Genomic DNA, 14029 nt, shown 5'->3' with positions numbered 1-14029 from the left:
GAACTGCAGGAATTAAGCACAGATCATTTGTGCAATGTTCCTTGGACCACCTCTTCTACTTCTCAGAAACATGGATTTATACAAGACATAGTAAAAAGTTTTCACAATGTCCTCAAGCACTGAGAAGCTATCGGGTGTGGGTTTGGTCTGTTCTGGGACTTTCCATCACTTGGAATAGAGATCACTGAAATTTCTCTGCAGGTGACATGTTTCACAGCGTATGATTTATTCTTGTGTGGTTTTGTGTTGAGTCAGTTGTAGCTTGGCTAAGCGTTTCTCAAAGGTCCCTGTGAGAAAGTCTTCTTTGTCGTTCTGGGGAACTGCTGGGAGATGGTTGGATTTTTAAGAAGAGGAGCATAGTTAGGGATCTTCCAACCTAGAGAGAAGGAAGGACCCAGTACCCAGTCCCTTCCTGTTCTTCTTTCCTGCATCTGACCATGAGCTCACCAAATGATTCCCCAAAACATGCCACCACAGGCCAAGAGCAATGACACCTCTCAAACATGGACTGAAACCTCTCAGACGGCGAGCCCAGGCAAACCCTTATCAACTTCATTAACTCTTAAAAATCTTTAAAGGTTATGTCAGGTGTCTTAGTTAAGGGTTTTGCTGCTGTAAACAGACACCATGACCAAGGCAAGTCTTATAACAGACAACATTTAGTCAGGGTTGGCTTACAGGTTCAGAGGTTCAGTCTAGTGTCTTAAAGGAGGGAACATGGCAGCATCTAGGCAGGTATGGTGCAGGCAGAGTTGAGAGTTCTATATCTACATCTGAAGGCTGCTAGGGGAAGACTGGCTTCCAGGCAGCTAGCATGAGGGTCTTAAGTCCACACTCACAGTGACACACCTACACTTCACCAGCAAAGCTATACCTAATAGTGCCACTTCCTGGGCCAAGCAAAGACGATCCATCATATCAAGTATTTATCTTAGTGACAAAAAGCTGAGATAATCACAAATCAGTGAGTGGTCACACAGAGAAAGGCAAGGACCCCTGGATTATATAACAGTTCCTTAAGGAAGAGAATGTTATGACGATGAATTATTGTCTACATCCCCCTACAAATCAGAAAAGAACACAATCTTTCTATCTGAGCCATGGGACGCTTTGACCTAGTTATAAAACACCAACAATTTTTCAAGAATATAATTTTAAAAACACAGTCTAAGCTATTAGGGGTAAGGTTAAGCGGGTGGGTGTCTATGTCGTTGGTCATCGTTTTGCTTTGCCCTCTTCACTTCCACCTTTAGTGGTCTTGTGGCAGCTCCCTCTGCTTCCGTCTACTCTGACATCCTGGTCTTCTTAAGCCTTGCTGCTTTTCAGGTTTCTTTAGATCATTAACTCACTTGTCCCTCCAGACAATACCCCAGAGGTGTTTGTCGGCATTTTCTCCAGCTGGAAGGCCCTTTCCTGCCCCCAGCACATTTTCTGCATTCAAACCAATCCTTTGCCACCATTTCCAGGCCTTACGTGCATCTGCAGTATCTCCTTCTGTTGCCACACATCAGATTACTGTTTACTCCCTTCTGCTGATCATTAGCGAGCACGAAGACTCTCAGGATCACCTGGGGAATTCCTCTCTTGATTATTTACATTTAAGATCTTGCTAGCCACAGAGGGACAAGCACCTGGGGGCCTGCACTGTTTTAAAATAGAGAAAAGGCTAGGGGCTCAAACCTCTTTGAATCTACTTGGAGATACAAAGTATCCCACAGATTTCGTTTTCCTGAGCCAGGTAACACACTCACATTGAATTCAGAAACGTTCATGGCGTTTCTGTGTTCATTTCTTAGCCTTTCTAGTTTTTCATCCATCTTAACATGTTGTTGCAGAATCTTCAAAGGACAAGGAGTGTAGTACATGCAAAGTCATAGACTCAATCTCTAACATTATAAGGTAAGGAATAAAAGAATTTTGTAGGATTTCAAGTCTCCTCCTACCTGCAGCCTGTAGTCTGGAGGAGTCTAGGTGTCCTGTATCTCTGGAAGGAAGCTGTTCTTCCTGTGTTTCAGGTTACAAACCATACACAGCCCCAGCTCTCCTTCTCTTCTGGTCCATGCAAGCTCTCTGCTTTCCTCCCCCTCTGAGAATCCTTCTTTGAAAGGAAGGTCCAGAATCACATGCTTCTTCTTGGGTATGACTTTCTCGCTGGGGCCAAACAAATGCAGCCACGGTTTTTAGGGTTTTGCTCTCAGTCTCAGAGGACACAAACATTCACAATGTAAATTCAGCAGCTGAGAAATTTGCAAGGATTAGAGACTGAACACATTGTAACTGGAAGTCTTATGGCACTACTGAATCTTGCTGATTTCTGAGAGGAGGCTTACCCATGTCTTCTGCTGTGCTATATCCAGCAAAGACTGCACAGGCCCATGCCTTACCACACCTACCATACCTTACCATGCCCTTGCCTCCTAGCACTTAGGGATGAGGGCTTGAGGAGTGGAGTAGAACCTAAGGTTCGTGTGAGTCCAAAACTCCCCCTCAGGGAACCTTTCAGATCATAAAGGTGGCCCCACCTTCTAACTACAGCTCACATTCCTTCATTTTCTTAATACTCGTGTTCTAAGATGAAAAATTTGAATATCGAAAAGTTCAGCTAAGACCCCCAAACACATGAAATTATGTGCATACGATTTATAAAGGTTGTCTGAGATAAATGATTACCTGGTGAAACACAGACTATACTAAAATTTATGTGTAAATTTATACTAAAATTTAGAATATGGAGGGAGGTACACTGGCTTGAGTGTGAACTGTTCCTCCACAAGCTCATGTGTTTAAACCCTTGGTCCCCAACTGCTTGTGCTGTTTTGGTATGCCATGGGACTTTCGGTCCCTCGTTGGTAGATACAAACCTCGAGAGCTGGGTCTCAAAAGGCTAAAACTGCTTTTGCTTTTTGACCCAAATGGTTCTTGTTCCCAAACATTCCCAAGACCTCAGCTCTATGTCCCCTTCCCCCTGCTGGGCTACATCTCTGAAAGGGTGAGTCCAAACAAACCCTTATTCCTCTACGTGGCTTCTGTCAGTAACTTTCAGTTAGATGTTATGTCCAAGCACGGTGACATAGGCCTATAATCTATCGCACTTGGGAGACTGAGGCAGGAGAACTATAAATTCAAAGTCATCCTAGTTAATACTGAATCATAAAGAAAAAACATAAGAAGACAACAGAGAAGAAAGTCAGGTCCCTGTTCTTCAGTACAATGAACACTACATTCTAGATCTGCTTTTTGGATACATTGAACATTGTGAAGCAAAATTATTATACAACTTAAAAAAAAAACCCAAAGTACATGCAGATGAATAATACCAGACCTCGGGGCAGCAAGATGATTTCCCCCTAGTACAGCAAGATCAAAGTCATAAAGGACGTTGTAACTGCATTATCACTTTAATACTCCAGTTAATGACCCCCCAAAGTAAAACACAACAGCAAATTGCTAGTAGAGACTACAAAAGGCTGTTATCTTTAATATTTAAAAAAATGCTTTCAATATCTAAACTAGAAACTCAGAAAGGGCCATCCTCATCCTTCTGCGTCCCCAGTTGTAGCTTTTCTCCAACACACCTGTGGGTTAGGTTAGGACGCCCCCTAGAATGAATGGGTCTCTGAGGACCTACAATCAAACAAACCGGGCAGGGCAGAGAGTGGCTTTATAGGTAGCTTTTACACCATGAGGTGAAAGGAAGTTAAGGGCTATATTGTATGTTTTATGGCTGGTCCCAGGGAAGAGGAAGAGAGTTCTATGGCTCACTTGGGAAATTTTTTTTTTTTTGAGGGGGAATGAAGACAAGGAGATGGGAGGACAGGGGCCATTTAGAGAGCCTTTGCTCTTGAGTCCCAGCAAACCTATGTAAAAGACTTTCTTTTTAAAAGCCTGTATTTTATGCTGGGCACGGTGGTATGCATCTTCAGTCTCAGCAACCAGGAAGCCTCAACAAGAAGTCATAATTTGGAAGCCAGCCGGTCATAATTTGGAAGCCAGCCCGAGCTGCACAGCAAGATCCTGCTTGGACCAACCAACCAAATGAGCCTCTTGGAGTAGCGGTCTATGGCTCCCTGTGGTTTTATTCTTCAAAACGCTTAATGTTCCTTTCTGTTTCTGTGCAGTTGGAAGAAGTTGCCCTCTCACTTCCGGGCTTTGTGGAGTAGACTCAGGACTGAATATTTGCCCCAGAACGTTTCCTAACTGTTTTGGCTGTTTTTGCGAGGCAACATGAGACAACTTAGAGTCATCAGAGAGGAAGGAGCTTCAGTTGAGAAAATGCCTCCGTGAGATGCAGCTGTAAGACATTTTCTCAATTAGTGCTTCTTGGGGGAGGGCCCTGCCCATTGTGGGTGGGGCCATCCTTGGGCCGGTGGTTCTGGGTTCTGTAAGAGAGCAGGCTGAGCAAAGCAAGGGTAGCAGCCAGAAAGCAGTACTCCTCCATTGCCTCTGCATCAGCTCCTTGCGTTCAGGCTTCAGCCCTGCTTGAGCTCCTGTCTTGACTTTCTCCAATGACTTGGAAGTAAGCCAAAGAAACCCCTTTCCCGCTATCTTGTATCTTGGTCCTCGTGTTTTGTCCCAGCAATAGTAAACCCTGACTAAGACACCAAATCTCCCACTTTCGCTTTCATCTTCTTCCAAAATTACTTTCCCCAGTCTTCCCTTGAACACTGTGGACTTGGGTGCTGGGTCTTTGTTCTGAAACGTAAATATTAGCTCTCTGGCTCTGACCAGGATTCTCATGGAGAAACAAGATGCTAGGGTACCCCGGAGGACAAAGCACATTGAGCTCCTGGTCTTAGACACCATTTAATAGCAGTAGGGTTTTTTTGGGGGGGGTTTACATCATAATTCTAAAGTTTGCATTCTTGTGCACCTGGGTGTGGGCCATTCAGACTTCCTAGGGTTTACCCAGCTAGTTGGGTCAAGTAGGTCCATCTTACTAAGAGACTCAAGATGCTTCTGGATGACTCCCGCATCCCTCCAGTGGACCCATCCAGCTCCCTATCTCTGTTACATAACCTCTAAGAGCCCCAACATTTTGAATTTTAGATAGTGCGATCAGGCCAGTGGGATCATATTTAAAATGTCTGCAGAGCCTTACCATTCAGTCTATTTAAAGAGTTACGTGAAATTTTAGCAAAAATCATCATCAGTATGCTTAAGGGTGCCAGATGGACAGAAACACAGTCTATTTAGCCCCAGGGGAGATGCTGCATGAATAAAAGGTTCTCTCCACTCCGTTTGTCAGCATAAACATCAGCCTGTCAGCCTGTTAGGACAGTGATGCCTAATAATAATTTTCAGCATTCGTCCACCGCAGAGGCCATCGCAAACTTACAGTTGCTTCTCAGCACAGTTCCCCTAAATGAGACTGGATAGATTATCTCCATTGGACCCCTGGAGATGCTGAGAACGTTTCAGAAAGAGTTGGGCCAGAGTAGGAATCGACCAGAGGCCAGCCTCTGCACTTCTTGAGCTTACTACAGAAATGTTACTTATAAACTGTATGAAATGATTATGGCACCAAGACCGCCCATTCGATCAGGAAACAGCTCCTGTGCAGTAGCTCCATTTATCCTTCGATAGCCAGAGGATTTCAGGTAGCAATTCAGAGGTGAGAAGCCACAGCTTCCATTAGAGAGCTCCAGGTGGCCCTGCTGAACCTAGCATCTGAGAGCTTAGCCCCATAGCTGCTCTGCACCAGGTTCAGCTGTCTTACTTCCCAGGGGGGATTTCCTCTTTTTTTTTTTTTTTTTTTTGTCTAAAAATCTCGGAACAATTGTGACTAGATGGGTCATGTTTCTCAAATGAATTTCGCAAACCTTATACATCTATCTTAGAACTACGGGGCAGCAGAGATGGGTTAGAGTTCAATGGAAGAACACTTGCTTACCAAGTGTTGAGGTCCTTGATTTAAGTTCCTAGCATCATGGGGGTGAATGGCTACTCAAGCTCATTGGATTAACATCAGGACTAAATGCTGGGATTGGCCCTTGCCATGGTAACAGCAGGGTGGGTGGGGCCATCTCTGATCCTTTAGACTAGTAGTTCTCCCCCCTCACCCACTTAATTATTCAGTTTACATCCTGATCTCAGCTCTCCCTCCTCTGAGAAGGGGGAGTTTTCCTCTGGGTACCAAACTACCCTAGTACCTCAAGTACTGCAGGACTAGGCGCATCCTCTCCCACTGAGGCCAGACAGATAAGCCCAGTTAGGGAAACAGGATCCACAGGCAGTCAACATAGTCAGAAAGTCCCTGCTTCAGTTGTTGGAGGACCTGCATGCAGACCAAGTTGCACATATGTGCGGGTGTGTGTGTGTGTGTCAAAGTCTAGCCCATATATGCTCTTTGATTGATGGTTCAGTTTCTGGGAGTCCCCAAGGGTCCAGATTAGTTGAGTCTATTGGTCTTCCTGTGGAGTCCCTATACCCTCTAGGTTCTTCAGTCTTTCCCACAACTCTTCCACAAGGCTTCCCTATTGAGCTCAGTCTATGGTTTGGCTGTGGGTCTGTGCATTTGTTTTGGTCAGCTGCTGGCTGGAGGCTCTTAGAGGACAGTTATGCCAGGCTCCTTTCTGCAAGCATAACAGAGAATAACTAATTGTGTCATAGACTGGTGCTTGCCCATGGGATAGGTCTCAGGTTGGACCAGTTATTGGTTGGCTATTCCCTCAGTCTCTGCTCCATCTTCGTCCCCGCACTTCTTGTAGGCAGGACAAATTTTGGGTTAAAGGTTTTGTGGGTAGATTGGTGTCCTTATTCCTCCCTTAGGAATCCTGCCTGACTGTAGGAAGTGGCCACTTCATGATCCATAGCCCCCACTGCTAGGAGTCTCAGAGTCACCCACATAGACTCCCTGGAACTCCCCCCATCCCAGGTCTCTGGCACATCCTAGAGATGCCCCACTACCACCCTCCATTCACTCCCCAGGCCATCTGTCCCTGTCTCTCCCTATCCAGATCCCCCATCCTGTTCCCTCCCTGTCCCCACACCCAGTCAGTTTTGTCCCTCCATAAGCCTCCAATGACTATTTAAATTTCCCTTCTCAGTAAGATTCAAGTGTCCTCTTCTTGTTATTTAGCTTTTTGGGTCTGTGGATGGTAGCATGGGTATCCTGTATTTTACGGCTAATATTCCCTCGTGAGTACATACCATGCGTGTGCTTTCGGATCTGGGTTACCTCAGTCAGGACGATATTTTCTAGTTCCATCCATTTGTTTGTAAATTTCATGTCGCCCTTGTTTTTAATAACTGAGTAAATAAACCATATTTTCTTTATCCATTCTTTGGTTGGGAGACATATGTTTTGCTCCCAATTTCCGGCTATTACAAATAACATTGCCATAAATGTAGTTGAGCAAGTGTCCTTGCGGTATTATGGGTAATTTTTTGGGTGTATGTCCAGGAATGGTATAGCTGGGCCTTGAGGTAAAACTATTCCCGATTTTCAGAACAATCACAAATTTGATTTCTAGAGTGCTTCTACAAATTCGCCTTCCCACCGACAATGGAGGAGTGTTTCCCCATGCTCTATATCCTCTCCAGCATGTGCTATCTGGTGAGTTTTTGATCCTAACCATTCTGATGGACATAAGGTGGAATTTCAGAGTCCTTTTGATTTCAGTGTCCTGATGACTAAGGATGTTGATCATTTCTTTAAATACTTCTCATCCATTAGAGATTCCCCTATTGAGATTTCTCTGTTTAGCTCTGTACCCCATTTTTAATTGGGTTATTTGGGTTGCTTGTGTCTAATCTCTTGAGTTCTTTATATATTTTGGATATTAGTCCTCTATTGGATATAGGGTTGGGGAAGATCTCTTCCCATTCTGTAGGCTGCCATTTTGTCCTATTGATGGGTGGTAGCCTTTGCCTTACAGAAGAACCTTTTCAGTTTCATGAGGTCCCATTTATCAATTGTTGATCTTAGGGCCTGAGCCATTGATGTTCTGTTCAGGAAGTTGTCTCTTGTACCAATGCACTCAATGTTATCCTTCATCTTCTGTTCTATTAGATTTAATATATCTGGTTTTATGTCGAGGTCTTTGATCCACTTGACTTGAGTTCCTTTGCAAGGTAATAAATTTGGATCTATTTGCATTCTTCTACAAGCAGACATAGTCAAGCACCATTTGTTGAGGATGGCTTTCTTTCTTCCATTGTATGGTTTGGCCTTGTTTGTCAAAAATCATGTGTCTGTAGCTGTGCAGGTTTACTTCTGGGTCTTCGATCTGATTCCATTGATCCATACCAATACCATACAGTTTTTATTACTATTGCTCTTTAATATAGCTCAACTTCATGTGGGAAAAACAAGAAACCAAGAATAACCAAAATAGTGCTGTGCAATAGAAACCAGTAGTTCTCCAAAGCACTTAAATGTTCCTCTAAAACAGAAAGGCTGGCATGCTGGCTAAGACATAAGTTGGTGACTGCATACCCAGACTTTCTGATTTGGTATACTGGGAGTCATCTTTATTACATGTGTTTCAGTTCCCAGGTCTGCCAGAGTGACCAATCCACATTTGTGTTTGTCATTTGCTATAGCCTGTAGGCTTTCGTGGATATTACTGGTGAGGACTAGCCCATCCCATAATAGCCCTAATTCAGAACCCCAGTGAGGTAAAATATTACCCCCCCCCCACCCAGGGTTTAATTCTTCTCAGCATAGACTGACTTTCCAAGGACAATATGCAGTGTTTTAGTTTGTATTTAATCAGTAAAACCATAGTGGAATTAGTTTTTGCCTTTCTTGTTATGTAATTACCAAAGAGTATGGTCAATTTCTCCTCTGGGATGACACCCAGACTCTTTAAGTATTTACCCTCTGGATTTTTTCCAAAAGTGTCTGCCAATGCCCAGGTTGGCTGGTGACAGAGATCTGCTGCCCCACACTGCTGCAGTTAAATCCCTCTTCAGATCATTGCAGTGAACTACTGTGGTGTGGAGATAATCTCATTCAACAATGAGGGGCCATGGGTAGGCTGGGAGTTCAGCAGCGGTCCCATAGAATGTGCTGGGCCTCAGGATTTGGAAGGTGTGTGGTAGTGAGCCCTGAACAGAAGTTTCAAGGATGAGAATTTTGGTTTGCGTGCTGTCCTATCTCTTGGGACTCTGGGGTTCTGCTGATAGCTTCATGTCCCCAGTTTCTGTTCTCCAAGCCTTGACATACCTGAAGCCCACTTGTCCCTTCTCAAGCTGCATGTTGAGTAAGTCCCGGAGCACAGAGCTCTGTGGTTTATAAACCTGTGATCAGAGTCACATTCGTTGTTATTGAATAGCTTTGGGTGCTGCAATGCTGTTTGGAGGCCGACTGCACTGAAAATGTCTGTCTCTTTTGTCTCGGCCCTCCATTCAGCTGCCTTTCATGGGTTTTCACTATTTGAAACTTCCTCACATAAAAATTTCCACTTGTCTGTCCTCATGGAAACTGGAATCTAACCCAGAAGTGTTCCCCCCTTTTGACTTGTCTACCTGACCTCTCAACACTCCTTCCATGCCTCTTCCTTGGACTCAGATTTTAAGGGCACCACCAAGAAAGGCAGAACGGTCAAACAACACACTGGGAATTACTTTTGCTATCACTCTGGACATATGGCACAGAAGAAAATTGCTGGGTGCTTTTCTTTCTTAAGTCCTATAACCAGGACGTTTCTAACTATTATAAAAGGTGTGTGTGCGTGTGTTGGGGGGTGGAGGGTGGTTTAGAGTTTTCCGGGTCAGTGGATTACAATGTATCCATCTCTCTGCACCTTCCTCAGTGGACAATAGGATGCCCCTTGGAGCTGTTAGTAAACATTAAAATAGGTAAAGCAGAGAATCCACAAGACATACATTACCTGTGGCTTAGAGATAGAGCCATAAATTGTAACTTTGTAGAAAGTGCTTTCTTAACAGGAAGCTAACCGGGTACATGCCTGTGCTCCCCATCAAGCCGCCCATTAGATCACCCATCTACTTATTAGCACATTCATTTGAGAGATACCTTTGAAAGCATTTTAATGTAAGCATACTTTGGGAGTTGATTCACAATGTGAACAAGTGGGAGCTACCTATGGTTGGACTACGGAGTTCCTGGAATTAGGTTCTGCCTCTGTGTGAATGTCTACCTGATCCCAACTCTCCACTAAGCATAGACTACCCCTTTGGCAGGTTGTTAGTAAAGGGTATCACTGCCCGGTAGTAAGAACTCTGCTTTGATTCTTCCCCTCTGCTGAACCTGAGGCCTGATCACTATTTGCAGCAACATTGTAGCAACCACAGCTGGCCATCCTCAGAGTTTTATGGCCAGAACTGTGTTCCTCATGAGCCTAGAGGGGGTGTGATGGCCCCTGGAGAGGAGGCGGTCATTCACACAAAGGATTTGTTTCAATTGCAGCGTGTAATTCACTACTAAATTCCAAGTGGCAGCCACACAGAGGTTGTTTTCCTACATAACTAAATGTTCTTTTCATTGCTGGGGTATCTGAACGAAGTGTTCAGCTGTGAGTGAATTCCAGACAAGGAAATATAATATCATGCTGCCACGCAAGCTGAAAAGCAGAGAAGCATTCATCTGATGGAGCAATTAATTAAAGAACAATCACTAAAATGTTCTGGATAACTCACACCAAGCAGCTACTCACTGTTACTTTATTATTTTGGATAATATTCGTGATTATTGTTTAATTTGTTTTTGTTACGGATACATACAGTTTTACATAATCCTTTGTAATTCAGAAGCAGCAAGGGGTCCAGGTGCTCTGTAATACTTCTTTATTCAATTACCGAACTTTAGCAGGATCCCATTATGCAATTAACCCAGATATTGACATAGCCACACTGACTGTAAACCTATCTGGCTTAAACTGTAAGCTTTGTGGCAAAAGCCACATTGTCATTTGCATAGGCGTATAACTAATGCTCCTTGGTCCACTATCCCCATTAAGAAAAATTGTTGGTAGTCAACCGACACATATTTCTTCAGCAGTTTATGGTTTGTTTAAGTGATGAGATCGAACCCAGGGCCTTGCATTGATAGTCAGTCAGTCACTCTTCCATTAGGTACCTCTCAGCTCCCTTAGATGATTACATTGTAGGATGCATAAAAATGGGGTTTCAGGGGGCTGGGGATTTAGCTCAGTGGTAGAGCGCTTACCTAGGAAGCGCAAGGCCCTGGGTTCGGTCCCCAGCTCCGAAAAAAAGAACCAAAAAAAAAATGGGGTTTCAGAGCAGGTTACAAAGATATGCAGAATGTTGTCCTTGGTTTTGTTTGGAAAATGAGCTGTATAGGCATGGGCTGGTAATTCACATTTGGTAATGAGTATTCAGCACTGTATGATAAATTAATCACTGTGAGATTCCACAGGAGAAGGCAATGTCTGTAGGACCCTTTTGTCTTTACTACTGTTTCCTGAAAGGCTGCCCATTCAGAAGAAGGCTAGCAGTTTAAGATTCTCCCTCACTACTCAGAGAGTCATTCATGAACCAGCAGCAACAGCAATATTGTAGAGTCTGTTAGACACACACCTTCTCAAGTTCTACCTGACTGTCCGGGTAGGACTTTGTGTTGTCACGGGATCTACAGAGATTTGCAGAACATTAAGGTCTGAGACGTGCTGGCCCATGTTGCATACATGTGAGCTATGTTTCTTCATGTCAAGGAAAATTAGACTCAGCATTTTCTAATCTCATCTTGCCTTCATAATAATAAGTTCATAGGAAGTAGAGACAGGGATGATAAGCTCATCTTGGACTGTACCAAGAGCTCCTGTGTCACAAGGTTTTCCCGAAAATAACCTAATTAAAAAACTATTAAGCAAGCTTTTGTATGTTGTCTCTGCACTTGGTGCTGGTCACATCTTAAGGACATCTAAATTCTCTAAAACAGTTCAGAATTTAGCAGTTCTGGTGAATGTGCACTAAAGCCTCTCCATCACACACTCCTCTCCATCAGCAAACACTTGGTATCCCAAGAATTAGGATACGGATGTGAGGAAGTGTTCTGCATTGGGAGTATGCCTCTGGACGGAGGGAGCTGAACAGCGTGTAGTGTGTAGTATGTAGCATATATTGTGTAGTACGTAGCATATTTTGTGTAGTATGTAACATGTATTGTGTATCATGTAGTGTATAGTGTGTACTGTGTAGTGTATAGAGTGTAGCATGTAGCATGTAGTGTATAATATGTAATGTGTAGTTTATAGTGTCTATTGTATAGTGTATAGCATGTAGTCTACAGTATGTACTATGTAGTCTGTAGTGTATAGCATGTAGTGTATAGTGTGTACCATGTACTGTGTACCATGTACTGTGTAGTATGTAGTATATTGTATATTGTCTATAGTGTGTAGTGTGTAGTATGGAGTATGAATTGTACATTATGTCTTCTGTATTGTATGGTGTATAGTGTGTAGAGTATATAGCATGTAGCATATAACATGTAGCATGTAGCGTGTAGCAAGTTTAATGTTGCATTTGTTTTCTTCCCGTTAGATTCTGTGCTTAAGAATATACTTGATACCAAACATAACTTGCCTAAGAGATACCTTAATAATAATTATCCAAAGGAGAACTGCTAGCTTTCTTCTACAAATATGTTCTTCTCTAGTCTTGCCCTTCTTGATACCCTGTCTGCACAGTTATTCAAACCCACTCCGAATCCTTCGGTTTTCCTCTTTGCCACACAAAGCCCATGAGCCTTTTGTCAGTTGCACCATCACACCATGATCTTGGACAGGCCCCTTCAGGTTCTCTCAGTGCTCCTCTTGCCTTGGAGACTGTTTTGCTCCCTCCGTGGCTTTCCTGTTTCTGCTCTAGTTCTCATCCAAGGTGATCTCAGGACAGAAGCCATGATGGCCTTGGACAAATGGCAATCTCTTCCTATCGTTCCCCTGAGTAAATTGGAATATGTCTCTCCTGGTCCTGGGCCCTGCCATTCTCATAGCAAACATGTTTTCCAGCTATTGTTTCATACTCTCATCCCTCCCTATCTGGAGAGTTTTTCATTTATTCCCTAGAACTATTTTAAGCAAGCTGTATGACTCCTCACACAGTGGCCTCTCAGTCTTTCAGACAACAGTGACCATTCTCAGGCCTTTCTTGAAGTCTGGTTAATTGTCAATCCAGGAGCTCTTCATCTATTTCATGGTCCTGATGACAATGTTCAGCCATTTTATTTTCTCGGTTCTTGCTTATTGAAACCTGTCCCCTGACTTCCAAGTAGACCGCCAAGTGCCTCACGTCTCTGTTCATCTGTACTTTCCTAGCACACAGTGTATTGTTGAGTGAGAAAGGAGATGTAGGTTGTGTCATTTGATTGCTCTGACCCCCTTTCAGAGGAAATGAGAAATATTCCTTATAAAGTTATCTAACCCTTAAAAGGATGTTGTTAACAGTCACATATTATTAACATAGCCATGCACATTCTCTGTACTTCAGATAGGTAGAACAGAAACAGAAAGCCACATACGCTTTTAATGTATGAGACAAGCACCTCTCCTCAGCTGTCATATTAAAGAAAAAGGAACTAGGCCAGAACTTCCAAGATCCTTGAGCTCAGTGGACTCTAGCGTATACAGACAAGCCTCACTGAATTGTCCTTTCTGGGTATCATGGATGATAGAGTCCTCAAAGTCTACATTCTGTCAGGATATATATATATATAAAAGGAAGTGCATGTGTGTCCCAAAATTGACAGGAAATGCATATGAATTCTGGTATATTGATGGGCAATGTAGGTAAGTGACTTCCTATATCCTGACTTAAACATGAGAGAAATATTTCAGTTTCTTTAAGTGTTTTCAGTTGTAACCAAACAGGGGTCCTGTCCACCAAATCCTAAGCCCCCTGCACCTGAGCACATGTTACCATATAGGGCAAATCCCTGTGGAAAATATCCTAGATTGTGTAGACATGCCCAGAGTCATTACAAGGGGGCCTTTAATGAGTCAAAGGGACAGGCAAGTGATAACCAAAGTAGAGTGTTGGCCTCAACAGAGTTTTGAAGTCACTCTACTGTGGCTTGAGAGATGCCATGAATAAAGGAAGCAGA

This window comes from Rattus norvegicus, chromosome 9 (assembly GCF_021556685.1).
Source record: "Rattus norvegicus strain SHRSP/BbbUtx chromosome 9, alternate assembly SHRSP_T2T, whole genome shotgun sequence".
NCBI classification, from domain to species: domain Eukaryota; kingdom Metazoa; phylum Chordata; class Mammalia; order Rodentia; family Muridae; genus Rattus; species Rattus norvegicus.
The sequence above is the reverse complement of the archived record's forward strand: the minus strand, read 5'-3'. Positions refer to the sequence as shown.